This window comes from Gouania willdenowi, unplaced genomic scaffold (genome assembly GCF_900634775.1).
Source record: "Gouania willdenowi unplaced genomic scaffold, fGouWil2.1 scaffold_303_arrow_ctg1, whole genome shotgun sequence".
Lineage (NCBI taxonomy): Eukaryota > Metazoa > Chordata > Actinopteri > Blenniiformes > Gobiesocidae > Gouania > Gouania willdenowi.
The window spans coordinates 154454-166038 of record NW_021145064.1 but is presented as its reverse complement, the minus strand read 5'-3'; the positions used below and the strand labels follow the sequence as shown (position 1 = coordinate 166038).

Here is an 11585-nt window from a genome sequence, read left to right as displayed (position 1 = left end):
ATATCCTGCCTTTCATGTGGTCTGAAACTTTTTCATGTGGTCTGAAAGGCTCTTCTCCCCAGCTGTTCAGATTGTTTGGATGGTCAGCTGTAGGAAGTGTTGTAGTGTGGTAATTTCACCTATAGATGGCACTGTTTGATATTCCTGCACAGAGTGTCTCTCTGTCTTCTGTTTGTCTGTTGTGACGCAGTAGTCAATAAAGTTGTTTTATGTCTAACTCTGCATCAGGTTATGGGCCCAGGTCGATGCTAAAAAAATCTGTCTTTACACAGAGCTGTGTGGAATAAACAGTGTTGTGGGACTGCACAATGGATGAGAAGCTGTTTATAGACAAGCTGAGTGGACCGGAGAACTGGGCGACATGGAAGTTTCAGATGGAGCACTTGCTGAAAGCTAAAGGGCTATGGGGTATGCTAACGGAGATGGATATGTTAGCCGCAGATGCTAATGCCAATGCACAAGCTGAGTTCACCAAACGGAGAGAGAGAGCATTCTCTATGCTAGTGCTGAATGTAAGTACACCCCAGTTGTATCTTATAACAAGCTGCCAGTCTCCCAAAGAAGCATGGACTACGTTGAAAGCTCATTTTGAGAGAGATACGTTAGCAAATAAACTGTTCCTGAAGAAAAAATATTTCCGGTGTGAAATGAAGGAAGGAGATCACTTAAATGAACATTTAAAGGAAATGAAAGTGCTCACTGATCAGCTATCAGCAATAGGAGCTGTAATCGAAGAAGAAGACCAAATTGTAACACTTTTAGGCAGTTTACCACCAAGTTATGCAACTATTGTCACTGCACTAGAAACAAAGATTGACAGTCTAACACTGCAGTTTGTTCAACAAGCTTTAATAAATGAAGAGCAAAAGCAGGTGAATGCTAATGAAAGCTAGTGTTGTTACGTCGGCTGGTGCATCAGCCATGTCATCACAGTTTCCAGGAAATCTGCAGAATAACTCCAGGTCAGGAGGAGCAGAAAAAACAAACACGTGGCGGTGTTACAAATGTGGAAAGGAGGGTCATATTAAGCGCGAATGTCCAACTTTGAAACATAAAGTAAAAAGAAAAAATCACAAGGCTAAGAGCATGGTGTGTGACGATGCACAAAATGAAAGTGCTTTTGTCACTAACGAGGCAAATCTGATTGACGGATCACAACAGAGTGAATGGTTGATTGATTCGGGCGCATCAAAGCACATGACGTGTAATAAAGAAATTCTTCAAGAGTACCAAGATTTAAAAAAACGCAGTCTGTGAAACTCGGTGACGGCAGAGTAGTTGACGCCCTAGGAATAGGAAACATTAACATGAAAATGACATTCAAAACAAGTGATGTAAAAAATGTCAAAATGTATGATGTGCTGTATGTTCCAAAGCTGTCCGAGAATCTATTTTCAGTGGGAGCAGCTACCAAGAAAGGAAATACAGTGACGTTCAGGAAGTCTCGTTGCTACATACGTGGAAAAAATGGAGCTCTTCAGGGAATGGGAACACAAAGTGCAGATGGACTGTATCAGTTGGATGTTGAAAAAAGTGTTCTTGTCTGTCATAATGCATTGGTAGCAGCCAGCCTGTGGCACCAACGGCTCGGTCACACCACCAAGCTGAAGGAACTCAAAGATCTGGTGAATGGAGTAGATCTCTCTGTAGAAACAGTGGTTCCTTTCTGTGAAGGATGTGTGGAAGGCAAGCTGCATAAAAAACCATACAAGCTGATTGGAGGAATTCGTTCCAAACACAGAATGCAGTTGATTCATAGTGATGTCTGTGGTCCTATGCAGACTGAATCAATAGGTGGAACAAAATACTTTGTGACTTTCATTGATGATTACTCTAGATGCTGCAAAGTATATTTCTTGAAACATAAGAATGAGGTGCTGAACAAATTTAAGGAATTTGAAAAAATATTCACAAATGAGTGTGGACAGACAGTTAAAAGGCTGAGAACAGACAATGGTGGGGAGTACACATCAAAGGAGTTTCAAGAATATTTGAATGCTCAAGGTATCCAGCATGAAATGACTGTACCTCATTCGCCACAACAGAATGGTGTTGCAGAAAGAAAAAATAGGACATTAGTTGAAGCAGCAAGAAGTTTGCTTTCACATGCTAAGTTGCCAAAGACCTACTGGGCAGAGGCTGTAGCCACAGCAGCTTTCATACAGAACAGACTGCCCACATCTGTCCTGAAAAAGGAGACACCCTACGAGAGATGGTGTAAAAAAAAACCTGACATGAGTCACATGAAGGTGTTTGGATGTGCTGCTTATGCACATATCCCAGATGAAGAAAGACGGATGATGAAAGGAAAAAGAGGATTCTAATTCGTCGTAATGTTGTTTTCAACGAGTCAGACTTTGACATGAGTCAGGAAGCAGAAGTATCCTTCTCAGAGAACCAGGTAACCATGGAAACTGAGAGTGATACACAAGATGAGGTCATTAATGATGCCACTGTAAGAACAAGTGGCAGAACCAGGAAGCTTCCAAGGAGATTTGGATATGATGAGTTTGCTGACACAGTTATTGTTGATCATCATGCCAATATGTGTCGTACGACAGAGCCATTAACAATGAATGAAGCAATGATGAGTCCTGATAAAAGGGAATGGCAGGAAGTGGCTGATTTGGAATATGAATCGCTGCTGGAAAATAACACATGGGAGTTAGTAGATTTACCAAAAGAAAGAAAAGCAGTAGGATCAAGATGGGTGTTTAAAGTTAAGCATCATAGTGATGGACCAGTGGAAAGATTTAAGTGCAGACTCGTCGCCAAGGTCTACTCACAGTTGTATGGTGCTGACTATGATGAGACTTTCTCACCAGTAGTACGATTTAGCTCTATTCGTACACTACTTTCCTTTGCTATTCAAAACAATCTACATGTGCACCAGATGGATGTTGTCACTGCATTCCTCAATGGACATCTAAAAGAAGAAATCTTCATGGAGCAGCCAGAGGGATACATCAAACCAGGGCAAGAACATCTGGTATGTAAACTAAAAAAATCAATCTATGGACTGAAGCAGTCTCCTCGTTGCTGGAGCAAAGCTTTCACAAAGTTCATGATGGAACTTGACTTCAAACAAAGCACATCAGATCCCTGTGTATTTGTGAGAACAAGAAAAGAGCTTGAAATACTCGCAGTTTATGTGGATGATCTCATTTTGATTACAGAGTCAACTGAGAGCATGAAAGAGCTGAAAACTGCTCTCAAGGAGCACTACAAGATGAAAGACATGGGTGAGCTGTCCTACATCCTGGGCATCTCAGTGGTTCAAGACAAAGAAAATTAATGTGTCTTTCTCCATCAGAAGCATTATATAGAAGCCATTCTGAAAAAATTGGAATGAACAATGCAAATCCTGTAGCAACTCCTGCTGATGTCAATGTAAAACTGAAAAAGATGGATGGTGTTAGTAAGCCAGTACAGCAACAAGAATATCAGTCAATGGTTGGAAGTCTGCTGTATGCTGCAATGGCCACACGACCAGACATAGCTCAAGCTGTGAGTGCTGTATCAAAGTTCAATGCAAATCCCAATGCTACACATCTGACTGCTGTGAAGAGGATATTCAGATACTTAAAGGGGACAGTGAACTTTGTACTGAAGTATGAGCGGTCGGAGATTGGAGCTTTGATCGGATTCTCAGATGCTGACTGGGCTGGAGATCAGGATGATCGACGTTCGACAACATGTTCCTACTAAACGGAGGAGCCGTGAGCTGGCTCAGCAAGAAACAGGCAACAGTTGCACTTTCAACAGCTGAGGCTGAGTATGTCGCACTCACTCAAGCTGCTCAAGAAGGTATCTGGCTGAGACGCTTACTGTGTGATGTTGGAATGGAGGCCACGCCCACAGTGATCATGGAAGACAAACAAGGAGCCATCGCAATCGCAAAGAATCCGGTTGATCACTCCTGAACTAAACACATAGACATTCGCTACCACTACATCCGTGAATGTGTAGAGAATGAACAAATAGAGCTATGTTACTGTCCAACAAATGACATGAAAGCAGATATCTTGACAAAGCCTTTGGCTAAACAGAGGTTTGAAAAACTGAGAGAAGCGAGTGGTCTTTTTTCTTCTTAAGAGGTTGTGCTTGACAGGTGAACGCCGAACGCTGCCTGGTCAAAGTAATAAAAGGGAAAAAAGAAAAATTGTTAAAAGAGTTCCAGTGAAATCGCTGTAAACAAAAATGCTCTTAAAAGTGATTGTAATTGTAAAAGAGTTCCAAGAAAAAATCCCTGTAACCAAAATTGTTTTCCTGAAGGTAATTGTGAATGTTAAAGTTTTTTTTTGTTTAAAAAAATATAAGCCACAATGACAAAAGTTTTTTTTGGTGTGAGAGCAAAGGAGAGCATTGGCTCTGTATTATTATTTGAATGATTTCAAATACTAGTGTAAAATTAAGTGGCAGTGTTGTAGTGTGGTAATTTCACCTATAGATGGCACTGTTTGATATTCCTGCACAGAGTGTCTCTCTGTCTTCTGTTTATCTGTTGTGATGCAGTAGTCAATAAAGTTTTTTGTCTAACTCTGCATCAGGATAAAATGAGGACCTGAATTATAATTAGGTGGAAACTACAAAACTAAGAGGGCAGTGTTCACCACAAACAATCATAGAAGTACTTGATCAATTATTCACAGTCAAACTCAAGCTTTAAAGAAGGCCAGCACATGGTGCAGTACTTTTTTTTTTTTTTTTTTTTTTTTTTTTTTCTTTTTTTTTTTTTTTTTTTTTCATAAAGCATCTTTATAGAAACTTCACATTTTCAAAATCATTTTTTGTCAAACTTTAATTTTTTTTTTTTTCTTTTAAAGATAATTGTCAATGTTTTTGTTGTCTTTAGCACTAAAGCTGAACATTTTGAACATCCATTCGCGTCAAAGGCTCTTGCTGCATTGCTGGGGTTTGTACAATATGTCTGATGATGGAAAAACAGGCGTTTGCTTATAATGGTGTCGCCTTATAACGCTGACAGCTTTTGCTCCTTTCAGCTGGACTCATTTCCCTGTTGCTAAAAAAAACCAGTCCCTCAGTAGTCACATCTCTCCTGTAGCAGCACTCCACTTTATGGCCAGAAGGCACCGTTGTTTACAGCGCGTGTTGTTGATATTGCACGTCTGCCTTAGTTTGTGTTTAATGTTGAGTCCTAAACCTCTGACCAGCACACCAAGCTTCAGCTTCCTCATACCCACAAACAAAATACACAACAAGTGCTTGTAAATGTCTACAAAAACAAGGTCTAAAAAAAAAAAAGACAGGACAGTTACAAGTGTTTCACAATTTTGATTATCGTAGATTTTACGACAATAATCATCAGTTCACACAAAAATAAAGCTTAAACACAAAGTTGAAACCTAAAACCAGTGCAGATCTACTTCAAAACAAGTTGATCCAAATCATTACTTCATAGTTTTAAAGCGTGTAGAGGACATCTGGTCTGAAACCAAGTCTTAGATTTGATCATTTCTGAAGCAAACAAACCAGCTGACAAACTCTGATTATTAGTACCATCAGAAACACACGACTGGTCTTGTTTTCACACCTTGAAATTTCTCTTCAATGCATCAAATCAAATCTACTGAAGAGTCTTTAACTCAGTACCTTAAGCCAGAAATTTGGAGTAAATGAACTTTGAGGACAGTCAAAATAATCGCACGTCATACAGTCGAGAGTGAAGGCGTCACACCCAGTCTTTATCTCATCAGCTACATTGTAATATAAATATATAAAGTTTTAAAAAGTGCCTATTAAAAGAAACAACTGGTATAGTGGTGGCCAGCTCTTTGTTCTGGACCAGCACTGGTTCATCAGAGATAAACCACCTCACGTCCTCTAACACTGACAAGCATTATTAACAACAAAAATAAACTTTCGACCACACGCTCCTGTTGACATTCGTTCAACGTTTACAAAAAGGTACTAAGAAGGAAAGCACAGATATATATATTATCTTAGAAAAAGACACTCAATAGGAGGAGGAGAGCGTTGGCTTTGAGGAACTCACAGACTCAACTCAAAACAGCTGGAAACTAAATTGCACGTAACCTTTGAGTGCCGGTGTTTGATCAGCGGACTTCATATGAGAGAGAGAGAGAGAGAGAGAGAGAGAGAGAGAGAGAGACTGTGGCACACTATGGTATAAATACATGAAGTCTGAGAAAAATGAGAAACACATTGTGGAGGCGCGGTCAAAAAGCGCCAAAGCTCTGTGTCCTGAATGCGTCGCTGTCATCCTGATGTTCACGTGTTCCTTGGCGTGGCCCAGTCGTTAGGCGATCATGTACTGGGTGATGGCTCTGAGTGCATACAGAAGCTCCGCCTGCAGCCGCGCCTCCATGATCAACAAGATCACCTGGATCCGCTCTGAAGCCTTGATTGGACTCAGAGGACACGCTGGTGTTTTGGTGGCGTCTGGGAAGCAGGCCACGGTCTTGATGTAGAGTTTCAAGTCCCGTTCCAGCAGGTGGTTCACTTCACCATAGTCGTAGTCGTCATAGCGTATTCCTAAGACACAATGGATGTAGTTCCAAACGGCCCTTTTCAGGTCTGGACTGAGCAACGAGGGGAGGGAGGTCACACTTCGGAATCTGTCGTCCAGGAGGTGACCGATGTCTGAATACAGTCTGTTGACTAAAGAGAATCCATGGTCTTCCCACGAGTAGTCCTGAACTCTAAACACCTGGAACTGATCGTCCTCTCTGCGTGCAAACTCCTGATAGCAGAAGTCAGGGTCTGTGATGAACCGAGACAGATCTGCACACCAGCACACCACCGCCTCCTCCTCCTCTTCTACGTCTGTCTGCAGGAAACGCTCGTCTCTCTTTTCACACTCGTCCTGAGGCTTGTGGATTCGCTCCTTTAGAAACAACACGTCACCACTGGAGTCCACAGACTGTCTTTGCTTCACATGTTCGTTTGGAGTGGTGAGCGACTGAGGCACGCTGGTGTTGCCGTTGGCAGCATCGAAGGGACAAAAGGCCGGTGGAGTACCGTTGGGAGACTTGGAGAGGGCAACAAGGTCTGTGTCGCACCCAAACACAAAGCTACAGAGGGAGTGACAGTGAGCCAGAAGGACCACAGCCTGCACCAGCTCAGCCAGGGACCAGCACTGCTCGCCTGACTTCAGCAGCGCCTGGATGTGTGAGCAGGCTGTGAGCCACGGCTGGTGGGCCAGCACTTTGTTTATGTGGTCCAGGAGGCGAAGGCGAGGGGGTGCCGCCTCCAGGCCCTGTAACCACAGAGGATCCCCCCCAACCCTCAGAAACTGAGCAGAGTGCAAGTAAACCAGGTCATGGCAGTGATGCTGTGCTGCAGCCATGATGGCAATATAATGTCTGTATGGCAGCGGCAGGGGTCCATCCATGTGCAGGATGTAGTGCTGTGTGCGCAGGAAGCTCTCCAAGTATTGAGGGTGTAACGCCATCTGCTGGGACACGGCGTCCAGGCCCCCCCTGCTGACCAGAGCCTTTGTGAGGAGCAGTGACACTCGGTCCTTCTCACTGTTCATCGCCTGTGTGTGTGCTCGCTGGTTTCTCAGGGGATACTCCATCCTATTCGTACAGATGATCATTTTCCAAAAACAGTGTGTTATTGCATGGACGCGGCTCAGTCCTGTGTAAGGGTCCAGGTGGTCGCTGAGCTGACAGAGCTGTCCGTGCTGAGAGCTCTCCTGGTGCAGAACCTTCTGAATCCAATTTCTCACAGCAACTGAATGAAGAGTGAAAATCCTCCTTATATAGTCCAGTCCAGCTGATTGTCAACAACTCACAGTCGTGCTCAACTCTACAGGTGCAGCAGATCTCCCTGATTGACATGATGAGCTGGACATGGCTGTGCACTTTGTACCAATCTGTAACAGTAGGTAAATCCCCCAATAGATCCCCTGGAATTATCAAACATTTTGGCCTCAGTAAAAGATAACCAACAATTTGATCTCATTTCACATTTTGTTGCTATTTTCCTGCATGGAAACATCAGTGACAGTGAAAGAATCTTGTCAAAAAATTGCAAATTTGGCAAAAGCTGCATTTTTTTGCACTAGACAAATGTTTTGTTCAGACCTTGATGTATTTTACCACCATGTAGACCCTTATTTGTGTGAATGTGGACAGAAAAACAGAAACAAACTTTACGTGGAGAACGATTAAAGACTCAGACTTTTCTCAAATTCAGCCCAAAATAATACAAAAATCATGTAAAGTGTAAAGATCAGATGTATTTGATGTAAAGCTCTTTGTTGTTAGTATTTAGTAGTTCAGTGTGCTCACAATGACAATGTGTGTTTCTAAAGTGTGTTTATTTGTTAGTGTTGTGGTTGAATGAGCTTCTTTTGAGACGTGTATCAAGTGTTTTGTTGGTGAGAAACACTTTAGTGGATGACATTAACTGTTGAGCTGAGATGACTGATGGATATACAGGCTGTGTTTAGAGTTTGGAACATGTGACTTCAGTTTCAACCAATGCTTGTTAGCAATAAAACAAAACTGTAATGTCACAATTTCAGTGGAAGAACAGAACGTTCCATTCCTTCTATTTCTTTTCATTTGTTCTGTTTTCTTTGGGTCGTACCAAGTGTTCCTCTGTTTCTGTAACTTTACGTTTACTAACGTCTGTTAGCTAAACTCACTAAACACTCAGATATTTGTTTTACAGGAAAACATACACAGAAATGTGATATGATCCCAAACATGGTTTAGTCCGTGTCATGCAGATATTTCATGATTATTAGATTTTAAACGAGATTATGGTGAAATTTTGCCTATTTGTCCATTTGCTAAATTTACTGAATATTCAGTCACCTTCAGTGAAAAATAACATGTAAATGTGTCATTTTCTCCCAAAACATTAATGTGAGACATTTCTGTGTAAAACTTGATCCTGATTTTAAATGAAGAGAAAAACTAAAACAAACAACAATAAAAAATTACACGTTTTCTCTTATCACAGATATCAGTCTATGCATTCAAAACAACTCAGGATTTTCCAACTTCCTACTTAAAAAAGTGACCTTGAACGCCACCTGAAGGCGGAGCTCCAACTCAGTAAAGTCAGGAAATGAAAATAATGTAATATTCTATCAGTCGCCATGTTTGAGATATTTCAACGTGTCGCTGATGAAACGTAGAATTACAGCTGCTTCCTGATTGGCTACAGTCATGAGTCAGCTTTACACACACACGCACGCACGCACGCACGCACACACACACACACACACGCACACACACACACACACACACCTGTCAGGAACTCACACATCCTGGTGAGCTCCTGTGCCACAGGATTGTAAGTAAGTAAGTAAGTAAGTAAAGTTTATTTATATAGCGCTTTTTTCAGACCAGGGTCACAAAGTGCTTCACAATTTACAGTTTAAAAAGGGCACAATGCGTATAAAAGTTCACTACAATGATGCTACAATGTATAAAAGAGTCCATTCACAAACAGGAGTGTGTCAAGAAAGCCTCCATAAAAAAGTGAGTCTTTAGATGACTTTTAAAAACATCCACAGAGTCCAGCATCCGCAGAGTGTGTGGAAGAGCATTCCAGAGACGAGGAGCTACCGCCTTAAAAGAGTGATCACCTCGTGTTTTAAAGCGGGTGCGGGGGACCATCAGCAGGTTTTGAGAAGAAGACCTCAAGCTCCTGTTTGAAACATAGGGCTGGATCAGACCCTCAATGTATTCAGGCACCTGGCCATGAAGGGCCCTGAAAGTCAGCACAAGGATTTTAAAATTCATCCTGTAGATGACAGGGAGCCAATGTAGAGTTTTTAAAATAGGAGTGATATGGGCTCTCCTACAGGTACGGGTCAGGAGGCGTGCAGCAGAGTTCTGGACCACTTGAAGACGAGCCAGATCCTTTTTGCTAAGGCATGTAAACAGACTGTTACAATAGTCCAACCGTGAGGAAACAAACGTGTGGATGACCATCTCAAGCTCAGGACCAGAGACTATGTGTCTCAGCTTTGAGATGTTTCTCAGGTGAAAGAAACAGTTCCTGATGAGCTGCTTAGAGTGACGTTCTAGGGACATCCCTTCATCAAAAATTACTCCATGGTTCCTTATAGAACTTTTAACAGTGCTCCTTAGGGCGCCAAGGTGCTGTTTGATAAGAGGAGCAATAATGTCCGGGGCAACGACTAGGGTTTCCGTTTTACTGGAGTTCAGTTGGAGGCTATTTTCATTCAGCCATTGTTTTACCTTTACCAGATAGTTTGTGAGGGAAAGCACGTTTTGGGGTTCGGAGGGCTTAAAACTGCAGTACAGCTGGAGATCATCTGCGTATAGGTGATAGGAGACATTAGGGCACTGCTGGATCAGCTCACCAAGAGGGAGTAAATAAATCAGGAACCAAAGCGGCCCAAGGACCGAGCCCTGAGGTACACCCCACTTTAAATCCACAGTTTCTGACGTTTCGTTGTTGTAGTACACAGAGAATGTTCTACCGGTCAGGTACGATCTGAACCACTCCAACACAGGGCCCGACAAGCCAACCACATCCCGCAGTCTGCCAACCAGGATGATCCACCGTGTCAAAGGCAGAAGACAGGTCCAACAGGACCAGGACGGAACATTTTTCAGAGTCTGCAGCCATCATGATGTCACTTGACACTTTCAGCAGTGCTGTCTCAGTGGAGTGAAACTTTCTGAAGCCGGACTGGAAAGTATCAAATGTGTTGTTGCTCTCCAAGAATGATGTCAGTTGTTTACAGGCTAGCGTTTCTAGAACTTTAGCCAGGAACGGGATCTTGGAAATTGGCCTGAAATTCTGAAGTTCTGATGGGTCCAAGCTGGGTTTTTTCAGTTGGGGTTCCACCACAGCATGTTTAAGGGAACACGGGAACACACCAGCCGAGAGTGAAATGTTGAACATTTTAGTGATCAATGGACCGATTGATTCTAAAACGTTGATAAATAGTCTAGCCGGGACAACGTCAAGACGACACGATGACATTTTCATGCTTTTTATGGAAGAGAGAACATCCACTTGAGTGATGGACTTAAAGGATGACCAAACATGAGGAGGGGGGTCAACACAGACTTGACTGCCGGAAGGAGGAGAAGAAACATTATCTTTTATTTCTAAGACCTTATCAATAAAAAAGTTGAGAAACTCATTGCAACCAGCCCTGCACTGTGCGGTGACAGCGGTTACAGCAGGCGAGACAATAGTGCTTATTGTATCAAATAGCATCTTTGGGTTTCTCTTATTAGAGGCTATCAGCTGGCGAAAGTAATTAGATCTAGCCTCCTCGATTTGTCCATTTAAGGAGGCGACCAGTTCCTTTAAATGGAGTGCCAAAGGCGCTCGGTTTTACGGCACGATCTCCGCAGGATCACAATCTTGTCGTTAATCCAGGGAGACGACTGTCGACAAGCCGTGTTACTAGTTTTAAAAGGGGCCACTTGATCCAGGATAATAGCACAGTGACTATTAAAACAATGCAGGAATTCATTGGTTTCAGTGCAGTCATTAAAAACAGAGGGATCAAAACTAATACAGAATCTATCTGCTGTTGACTCTGTAATAATCCTCCTCTCTACTTTCACGGGTAGAGGACGGGGCTCAGGATGGAC

General features: G+C 42.5%; 1 pseudogene; it reads right to left on the bottom strand.

Moving 5' to 3' along the window:
• Positions 1-4758: 4758 nt before the first annotated feature.
• On the bottom strand, positions 4759-7674 carry LOC114459349 (sestrin-3 pseudogene; annotated as a pseudogene).
• Between the last annotated feature and the right edge of the window lie 3911 nt (positions 7675-11585).